An 11,378-nucleotide genomic window follows, 5' to 3' on the forward strand; every position below is an offset into this window, starting at 1 on the left:
AAGGCAGAGTACACTGGGATGACAGAGTGTGAAAGATTTGTGCCCTAAACTTGTGTACCTTCTGGACCAACAGTATATACCTTTGCCAACCAAAGTTGGCTATCTTGTCATGGTCTTACTATTTTTACCTTTAGGCCACAGGTGTGTACCTGGTTGTGTTTTATGCAAAGTATTTCACCTTTTAACAAAAGTTGTGTACATTGGTAGGAAATCACCAACAATAAACACAACTTTTTAGGTGAAATACTTTGCTTCAAACACAACCAGGAACACAACTGTGGCAAAAAGCTAAAATTTACCCACAGTTATACCTGGTTTTGAATACCTTTTTACCTTTGAAATACCCTGTATTTAACCTTTTTTTAAAACATAGTTCGCCGCAGAAAGAAATGACAGACAACCATTGTGAAACGATAATTTAACTTTTATTTAAATTTTTTTTTTTTTTTGTAAAATGTTTTTAAAGTGCAAAAAACTTTTTTAATAAAGGTTTTAAACCCAATGGGCATTTTTATTACAAAAAACACACATTACAAATCTGTGTACTGTGGGGTGGAAATACTGCTGGAGGGGCTGCGGGACACTTCGACACTGGGTGTGTGGAGAGAGGACTGGGATCGTGGTGGGGAAGGAACAGTTAGAGGTGAAGGTGTGGAAAAAGCTACAGAATGGGTGGACATGTGGGAGGCAGAAGAGGTGGTGGGCAGTGGAGTGGAGGGTTGGGCAGGGACTGTAGGAGCAGATGATGTTGATGGAAAGTTGTATGGGGAAGGAGTTTGGTACGGGGAAGGAGTTTGGTACGGGGCAGGTTGCTGGAAGTGGGGAGATGTCTGGTACTGGGGAGGTTGCTGGTACTGGTGAGGTTGCTGGTATGTAATAGGAGGGGGAGGATGGAAAGTGGCTGGAGGGGGTGCAGATGTAATAGGAGGGGGAGGATGGAAAGTGGCTGGAGGGGGTGCAGGTGGAGGAACTACAGTGGTGGGAGGTGGAGGTTGGGAGGTAACCTGCTGTAGAGCACCGTGGCACGAATGCATTACATGCATCTGCTGGGTAGGAGATAGCGTTTCCATGCGCTCCACAACAGACCTGAAAAAGGTGTGGTTTGGCGAAGATCTTGCTTCTGAATGCATGGTTTGCAGAAGTGTCTTCACCTCCAGAATGCTGGAATTGATCTGCTGAAAGCCTGCGGAGATTTGCTCTGACAAGACTTTTAGACAGTTCTGGAAAGATGCATTCAGATGCAAGAACTCTTGCGCATAACTCTTTTCCTGACCCCTCTGCCGCTGCCGCCCAGTACCCGCAGGTGTACTAGAGGTGGCAGGGGCAGAAGGGTGGGGTAAAGGGAAAGCGATCTCCTCACCAGCAGCTTCATGTAAAGTAGGCGGCCACGATGCTCCTGCGCTGGTGGATGGGACAGATGGGTCGAATGTGTGGGAAGGCTGGGAAGGTGCAGATGTACCGGGGCGGTCGAAGTGTCCCTCGGTGCCGGTCTCCTCAGGGATCGCCTCAGAAGGGTCCAATCGTGCAGGCTCCCGAGTGCTGCTCACCGTGCTGTGTAATAAAGAGAAAAAAAAACAATTAAAATACTGACATGGTATGGCCCTGGCTGAAAAAAAAAAGTTACATCTAACATTTTTTTCACATGTGGTGTGTAATATTTACCTTCTGGTGAGCATTGTTTCCCGGAGGAACGACAGGGCTCGTGCGTACTTGTACTTGCTCCTGCGTCCTCCAGATCCACTCGGGGCCCGCATCTCTTTATTGAACTCCTTCTTGAAACGATCCCTCACAGACCGCCACCGATTCACAATTCTGTTCCCTGAAACGAGAAAGGAGTGGTTAGTATACAACATCAGTGTTTCACAAACTCCAGTCCTCATGGTCCCCAGGGGTCATGTTTTCAGGATTTCCATAGTAAATAGAAATCCTGAACACATGATCCGTGGGGACCACGAGGACTGGAGTTCGGGAAACACTGGTTTACATCAAGCAACCGGTACTGTATATACTTACGCTCTGTAATCTGGGCCCGAACATCGAGGTCCTCCCAGCGGCCCACAAGGAGCGAACAGATTTCCTCCCAGAGTCGTCGGGTAACGATCAGGTCAGCGTGGCGGCGGTCAGCCATATTCCAGAGCGGCTCCCTTTCTCTGACGAGATCGATGAGGTGGTCCACATCAATCCCTCCATCCTCACCGTCAGAGTCGGGAGCACGCTGTGAAGGCTGTTAAAGAAAAAGACAAAAATAACATAATTAGCCTCCACAAAAGAAATGAAATAAAAAGTGCAAAAAAACAAAGCAAAAATATTTATACTTACACGCTGGTGACCGTCGCGTTGCTGTCGCCGACGACCCTGGGAGGCACTGCGAGGACCTCTTGGCCGAGCACCAGATTGGGAAGACTAGAGAAGAAAACAAAAAATGTTATGTCTTTGGATGTAGGCATTTGTTTGCTGTGTGTGGTCTGCAGAACATTGTTTTCTATGTGTTGTGTGTAGTGTGATGTTGTGTTTCTGCGTTTGATGCAAAAAACTTACCAATTGTGAGCCCACTCCAGGTGTCTGTCCACCCCTTCCTTCTTCTTCTGGGAGCTCCTCTTCATCTTGTGATTCCTGTTTTGAAATAAAAGTCAATGAATAGACATATATTACAGAGATGATGGATTTTGGAAATAAAAACTTACCGTCAAACGCTGACGATGCGAGGGAGGGCTCCCAGAAGAAGATGTGCTGTCCTGTTGATGGCCAGACTCCATGGCTGTGGGTATTGCTGCTGCTGTTGCTGCTGCCAGTGATGCCATTTCTGCTGCTGCTGCTGCTGCATCTCTTTGGCGGCTGTTGAATAAAGAAAAACAAAGGGCCAATGAATATCTTGATATTCCATGGCCCTAGTTTGGAGGAATGGGGGATTTGATAATTACCGTCTCTCATCTGCTGCTGGACTCCCCTCCTCAGCATGTTCCATTTGCTGCTCCATTTGGGGTGGTGGTGGTGCTGATGGTGCTGCAGATGTCTGCTGCCTTCTCCTGGTTCTTGGCTTGGGTGGCATGTTGGGTGTGGCTGTGGGTCCCACTGTCTTGCTTTTATATATGTCTTGTGGGCAGAGCTACTGAGCATGCTCAGACCAAAAAAACTGGATCCGGCCACCGTATCCGGCTTTCGCCGGATCCGGCGCATTGCGGCGCTCATAGGCTTTCATTGTGTGAAAAAGACGGACGCGCCGGATCCGGCGTGTCCGGCTTTTTCGCCGGAGACAAAAAACGTTACAGTAGACGTTTTTTCCAGACGCCGGATCCGGCGAAAACCGGATGAAACGCATGGCCATCCGGCGCGATCCGGCGCAAATGCAAGTCAATGGGGGGGAAACCGGATCCAGCATTGCATTTCGCCGGATCCGGTTTCTGTCAAAAGCGCCGGATCGCGCCTGACGGCGAAAACCTGATGTGTGAAAGAGGCCTAAAAGAAGTGGCATGTTGCAGCTTGCAAAAAGGTAGCCGTTCTCCAAATCAGTCAGAAAAAAAAACCAAGCTGTGTGCATGAGATTTCTGAAACCTCATAGGCTTTGCTGGTACTGTAAAACCAACAGCTTAAAATCTGCATTAAAAAAACGCAACGTGTGATCAAAGCCTAGGGGTAAGTTCACGCTAGCTTTTTTTTCAGCTTTTTTTTCTGTAGCAAAACCTGATCTCTTGGCAGGAAAGAAGCTGCGGAAAAAAAGCATGTTTTCCTTTGTTATTTTTGTGCGTTTTTGCTGCGGTTTCGGCATGCTAGATTTGCTCTGTGGCTTCTGCTGTCAACTCAGGTTGAGCTCACTGATTGGCTGCAGCGCAGAGACTCAGCGCTGGACCGGAGGAGGGTGACTAAATCGCAGGGTTTTTTTTTTTAACAAACACTTAAGGTAAGAGGTTTTCTGAAATTGGAAAACCCCTTTAAGGTCATTAGTGTACAGAGTTTATTTTTTCAGGCGGATTCTGCCCGTTATCCGCATGATAAAAGAGCATTGTGAAAGAGTAATAATAATCTTTATTTTTACATAGCGCTAACATATTCCGCAGCCCTTTACAGTTTGCACACATTGTCATCACTGTCATCACAATCTAATTTCCCTATCAGTATGTCTTTGGAGTGTGGGAGGAAACCGGAGTATCCGGAGGAAACCCACGCAAACACGGGGAGAACATAGAAACTCCTTGCAGATGTTGCCCTTGGTGGGATTTGAACCCAGGACTCCAGCGCTGAAATGCTATCCACTGAGCCACCATGCTGCCCGTAACAACTTTAACAATAATACAGTGATTAAAGCAAAATAAGACAGTCCTGCTCGTGAGAGCTTACAATCTACAATGAGGTGGGGGAGAAACAAAGTACAGGTGTGTATTTACAATGATGTATTTACAGTGATGGTCCAGCCATGTTGAGAGACTGGGGGATAGATCGAGATAGTGAATGGGCTACATACGCACACTTACACATAAAATGACTTTGATTAGGGTACGTGATAGGCCGCTCTGAACAAATGTGTTTTGAGGGAGCGCCTAAAACTGTGCAAGTTGGGGCTGGTCCTAATTTCTTGAGGTAGAGCATTCCAGAGGATTGGTGCAGCGCGGGAGAAGTTTTGGAGTCGGGAGTGGAGGTACGGATTAGTGCAGATGTTAGTCGAAAGTCGTTTGCAGAGTGCAGTGGTCAGTTAGGCTGATAGACAGAAATGAGGGAGGAGATGTAGGGGGTGTCGCACTGTGGAGAGCTTTGTGGGTGAGAACAAGTACGTTGAGTTGGATCCTATAATGAATGGGCAGCCAGTGTAACGACTGGCGAAGAGCGGACAAATCTGCCCCCAGTCACGCCCCCTCCGGTCAGCTCCTCCTCTGATCGCATAACACTGCATGCGATCACCATACCCTATATTTAGCGTTGGGTACGCTGGTCGTGCGCTTCCACACTTTTGACGGTGCATCCGCCCTTTTAGCGCTGCGCCGAGCGCACAAAAATGCAACACAGTGCGTTTGGCGCACGTCAGCGCAGCGCCAAAAGGGCGGATGCGTAGGCAAAAGTGTACCAGCGCACGACCAGCGTACCCAACACTAAATATATAGGGTACGCTGATCGCATGCAGCGTTATGCGATCAGAGGAGGAGCTGACCGGAGGGGGTGTGGCTGGGGCGGAGCTTAGCGACGGCCGTGCGCTGCGCCCTGTAACGCTAGTGTGAAACTAGCCCTACACAGACAAAACATACACCACTTCTTATCTTTATGTAGATCTGATAGCTGCACTGTGACTTAGCGCATTATAAGATCGCATTGTCTCATGGTGACATTGTAAGTAATAGTCAATCTGATCTTTGTGATCCGTATCCCAACAGTCATCAGAAATAAATAAATAAAAAACTACTTTATTTCTGTATTTTCTATTATTACTTGCAGTTTTTGGACCTTGTGACTATATGTGGCACAACCACAAGTAGCCATGTGATCCTGGGATTAATGTCAGAGATGACCAAAAATATTTGCAGGACACAGGGCCAGTAGCCACCTTGGTAGTCCATGGCTGCCAGACCAGAGACAAGCGAAACTCTTCCTACCTGCAGGTATAAAGAGCGCCTTTCCTGATTAGTAGGCCCTGCACAGCGTCATCATCGCAGCGTGATGCACACATGACATCTGCCAAACCTCTCCTTGAATGTTAGGGTTCGCTCACATGATTGTATGTTCTGTCACGCAAGTGAATCGGGCCGATTATGATAATGACACTCGGCTCAAACTGTGATGAGAAATTGAGCCGAGCGTCATCTTACTGTGATCTGATCCTCCTGCATTAGAGAATCAGAGAACTAATTTCTCCATCTCCTCCATTGCCGGGGTCTGCAGATGTCGGACTGCACTTGGATGAAATCCGAGTGCAGTCCGATGTTTCACACGCCCATAGACTTGTATGGGTGAGCGTGATCTGAATTCAGTCTGTATTGCCCTACAGTACAACCCCGGTCCGAGTGCTATCCGATAACACATCAGAGTGCACTCGGCCGTGTTATATGCTCATGTAAGCAAGTCCTTATAGAAATGATGGATCCCAGCTCCATTCATTGTCTAAGGGACTGCTAAAAATCCTCTAAATGATGTCCCATAGTCAATGAATGGAGCAGAGGCCAAGCATGTGCACTTCTACTCCATTCAAAGCAGTGCTCTGCAGGGTCGCACCGTAAGGCCGGGGTCACACTGGCGAGGAATACGGGAGAGAGGCGCTAAAAGCACGCATTACACACGGACCAATGATTCTCTATGGGGTCACTCGCACCAGGCGTATATTTCTCATCTGTATTCTACGCTCCGTGCCAATCGCAGCATGCTGCGATTGTCAGTGTACTACGCCCGTAGTACGCCAATGCAAGTCTATGGGTGCGCAAAAAATACGGATTACACACGGAACACACATGTGACCTGCGAGAAATACGCTGGTCTTTTGGCTGGTGACAGGAAATGGGCCAATCCATCATCAGGAAGCGTAGACATGCAAATGAGCTCAAAAAGCGCTCCAGACATCCAGGAAGTACGCCTCCACGGAGTACAGCAGCAGCATGGCGTCCACGTACATAAATGTGGAGATGCTCATTGTGCTGGTGCAGGAGCGTCCAGAAATATGGGACCCACGCGATGCAAATTATGCTAACCGCACAAGAAAGGAGGCGTCATGGAGGCGCATCTGTCGCCAGATGTACCATGACTTTGGTGACCGACCACGTGATGAGCAGCATAAAATTCGTAAGTGCAACCATAAAAATATCATTAACCTTATCGCGCGCTATAAAATGACTCTACAATCAGCACCCCCCCCTTCCTGGGCATGTAATTTTAGCCTCATGAGGCCGTTACATTTGGATGCGATACGTGGCTTCACACAGCCATAATTTGGGGTTAGGCCACAAGCTCCTCATCCTCCTAGCCAAACAAATTAGTTTAAGTGTAGCTAAAGAGACCTTGTGTATCGGCCCAATTACATGTGCCACCATGGGTAGAACGCACACCCCAGAAGGCCCCATGCCTAGACTACTGTTAGAAAATGTGACCTCTCCAATATGTGAATTTTACAATCTTTCCTGTCACATTGCAGTGGAAGATGTGATGAAACGGTGGCGAAGCATCCGGGACCAGTACCGCCGGGAACGCCAGCAGCGGTCCAGGAGTGGGGATGCTGGATATGTAAAAAGGAAGTACATATACTATGACCGGCTGAACTTCCTCTCCCCAATTCTGGCTCTGAGACCGTAAGTACATACCTCACACCACATTACACAAATACATTACACAAATACTTTACAGGGACAAAAATATTGATGTATTTTTGCCTCTGTTCTATTTCATAACAGAACTCAATCCAACCTTACGGATCGAGGAACGGCCTCAGAGGCAGAGCCCATTATTGATCCTGTAGGGGATGAGGTGGCTGGCCCATCTTCTCCCCCTACAAGAAGGATGGCTGAAGAGGAGGCATCACCAGACCACACAATGGCTGCCCTACACAACACACCACCAGGACGGTCTGCTGCTGCAACCTCACCCATCCTGGAAGAGCTGGGCAACTTGAGCAGCAGCCCAACTGCCCTGATCAGGCCCTCCCCACAGGCTCCTCTTACATCACGGCGAATAAGAAGGCGCCAGGTCACTGTTCAAGAGAGCAGGACCAATGTGGACACTGGGGTGCTCAATTATTTATCTAGAGTAACTACAGATGATGGTGAGGAGGCCTATGCACGTAGCCTCACCCTTTATCTCCGTGCCCTTACCCGTGAGGTCAGGCTCCGTATTAGGGGACGTATTCAGATCCTGCTTGATGCAAGCACCCCCCCCCAATACCCCATATGAGGTTTTTGAATTTCTGTAGAGGTGGCAGCTCTCCCCCCAAAATCTAATGCGCATGAGACCATCCACACAGATGCTTGCTCAAGCAGGGTCCGAACATCCTCTAATACGTGGGCCTACACCTCAACCCCTTCCTCCCACTACCCAACCTTCTATTCCGCAGCCCCAAATGTCAGCCTCAAGCCAACCCCACCAATATGGCCACTTGTACCCACCCAGTGTTGGAGGCTGGTCCCAACCTGGTTGGGGACGATCTGGCTATCTTGGTGGGTATGAGCCACGTGCCTACCACAGCCAACAAGAAGCCCCTCACCATCATCATTACTCTGGCCAGTATCCCCAACAGTCCCAGGAGGCAGGACAATTCCAGCATCATGGGCAACAGTATGGCCCCACACAGGGCGATGTTGGCCACAGTGTCCAGCAGCACCCACAGGCTGTTCTTCCACGTTCCCCTTCCCCAACCTATGAGGATTTATGATTCTGATGGCGGGAGATGTCCAGTGCGTTTTAACTGGTGCTCCAAATAGAAAGGAAAAAACAGGTGTTCTCCATCACCAACATTTTGTACATAATTTAACATTCTAATTTTTAAACAATGTTTTCCAAACATATGAAACAATCCATCATGACAGGCAACTCTACCTCACGCCTTTCAGACAGATATTACATGTGTGTACAAAAGAGAATATTTCAACGCGCTATAATGTAAAATGAAAGGATGAAAATACACTACTCACTTGCTAAGGCCTAGGAAAGGCGTGCTCGCCTTAGTTAAGTAGTCACCTTTTTTGGTAGCAATCTCTAGTAAAACAATTCAAGGCGACCAGCATTCAGAATATCACGCTCTCTCTATGTCTTAACAAGTGAGTTTTGTATTTTCATCCTTTCCAGTATAGCATGCTTAAATATTCTCTGTTCTACAGACAGGTAATATCTGTGTGAAAGCTGTGAGGTAGCCTTGCCTGTCATGGTGGAAGCTTTCTATGATTGGAAAACATTATGAGGAAATGTGAGTGTTATCTTGTAGCCTTTATTTTGGTGATGGAGCTCACCTATTTTTTTCCTTTCTAGTTAACTATTGTCATGCAGCAATGTTGTTATTGCCTAATCTTTGTTGGTGTTTTGTTATGTAATGTTACTTTTCAAAAAAGTTAAAGAAGGCACAAAGGGTCATTTTGCCCATTGCAAAATTTTTCTTATGGCAATATTATGTTTGCCTTTAAGCAAACAAAAAAAAAAAGGCAAAACTAAAAATTTGTCTACTCTAGTTAACGTCTCTGTGTGATTTTTCAAAAACCCTGTCAACATACTAACATACACTAACCAATGCAATGAAACAGTCATAGAATCATAAGGGGTGGAGTAATATATATTTAGACACACTTAAAGAAACAAATTATAACATAGACACAGCATGCTCTTGCCAAGAAGTTGCCCCCTCAGGTGAGATAAAGTAATTAGTGAAAATATCACGCACTTTGAGGCCAGAGAGCGGTCTACGTTGAGGGTTCATAGGTGGTCTCACCCTGCGCGCATTGTCCGGCCTACGCACAACAACATCAGAGGAGGAACAATCATGTATCCTGGTGAAGTTAGGCAGAACAACACAGGCTTTCACAACTTCATTTACATTTTGTTCACTCAACTGAATGGCAGACTGGAGTACTCGCCATTTGGCACAAAGAATCCCAAAGGAACACTCCACCAGTCGCCTAGCACGCGATAGGCGCAAGTTACAAATTCAGTGCCTGTGGTCAAGGTTGCGCCGAGGATATGTCCTCATGACATTGCGTGATAACTGAAAGGCCTCATCTGCCACAAGGACATAAGGGACTGATTGTTCGGGGGAGCCTGGTAGCTGGCGTGGTGGTGGTAGAGCCAACTGGTTGGTGCGTAGCCGCCGAGCCATTATGGAAGTATTGAAGACTCTAGAGTCTCCCGTCCTTCCATAGGCCCCAATGTCTCCAATTATAAACTTGTATTGAGGGTCGGCCAGAGGCAACAATACAACAGAAAAGTAATGTTTATAATTGAAGAATTGGGAGCCTGAGTTCGGCGGCTTACGCACCCGGATATGTTTGCCATCCAGGGCCCCAATACAATTTGGAAACTTGCAGTCCTCCTCAAAGTCCCTTGATATCCTCAACCAGTCTTCCATCCTGGGCTCGGGCATGACCACTAGATGGAGTCTTGTCCAGATTTCTGTACATGTAGACCTCACTATGCCTGAAATGGTTGATCTTCCAATGAGAAACTCATGGTGGAGGGCGGCATAAGACAGGCCAGTGGACAGGAAGCTGTAGAACAACAGAAATGGATAATTTTAGAATGCATAAAGTCCAAAAACATCAGTTACATGCCGACCAAACTTGGGAGGAATTGAGAGAGAACAACACACACATATTTGGTGGCACAATGACTAAGTGATATGCAGGACATATTAGATGTAACATTCTGCTGTGTCAGGTGAAACATATTTGGAGTAAGATGAGGGCATAAAACTTTGTCCAAGAAGGCAAAAAAACATACTTTAGCACACACATTATGAACATAGAGAATGTGGTTGTGTAGTACATACCGTATTGTGAGTAGAAGTCGCTGCTCTGCAGATATGGCTTTGCGCATCCTTGTGTCCTGAAAGGTGATCCCAGGGCGCACTGTCTCCAAGAGGCGATCAAATGTGGAAATGCTCATGCGACAGTACTGGTAACATTTCTCAGGATGCTCCCGCAGAGAAGAATAGAGGCGGTGAAAATGACCTCTTGTGAGTCGTTGCCTCAAAAGTTGATGTACCCACATGCGTCTCCTCCTCCTCGGATCCACTATCACAGGATATGGTTGCCCAAAGCGCCGTGACAAAAGCCAGGTAAAGAGAACCTGCTCGGTTGTATTGAATCTCAGACCCTCTGCCATGTTGCACAAAGAACACCAACACACCTCGTGAATGCAAGGTGACAAATGGACAGAATGGAGGCAGCCACCTGTTCCTGAGTGTAGAAATAGGGTGCAGGCTAATGATTTAAATTGTTAGCAGACTTCAAAACCGTTAAATGTCCATTTTGCAAGGCTGCGAGAAAATCTCGCCATACGGATTGCATACGGCAGGGGTCCCCAACCGCCGGTCCGCGGCCCAGCACCGGGCCGCTGCAGTGCCCTTGCCGGTCCGCGGACACAAGGGGAGCCAGGGGCGGTCAGTGGCGTAGCGGGGGCTGGGGCTGGGGCGGCCAGGGAGCGATCAAGCAGCTCCGCTGCCTGCAAGAGGGAATAGCAGGAGCGGAGATGCAAGGACCCGTCCACTGCGTCCAGCTTCCTGCCCGCCGCCCGCGCTTCCTGTCTCTGACTGACACAGAGAGGAGCGCGGCCGCTGCTGTGTCAGAGCGAGGAAGCGTGGGCGGCGGCCAGGTGAGAGGAGAGAGGTGGTGTGTGTGTGTGTGTGTGTATGTATAATGTGTGTGTGTGTGTATAATGTGTGTGTGTATGTATGTCTGTGTGTGTGTGTGTTGGTCTGTGTTTGTGTAGCC

The sequence above is a fragment of the Dendrobates tinctorius genome, unplaced genomic scaffold, assembly GCF_039654945.1.
Source record: "Dendrobates tinctorius isolate UK_male_01 unplaced genomic scaffold, ASM3965494v1 ptg000056l, whole genome shotgun sequence".
Taxonomy (NCBI): Eukaryota; Metazoa; Chordata; class Amphibia; order Anura; family Dendrobatidae; genus Dendrobates; species Dendrobates tinctorius.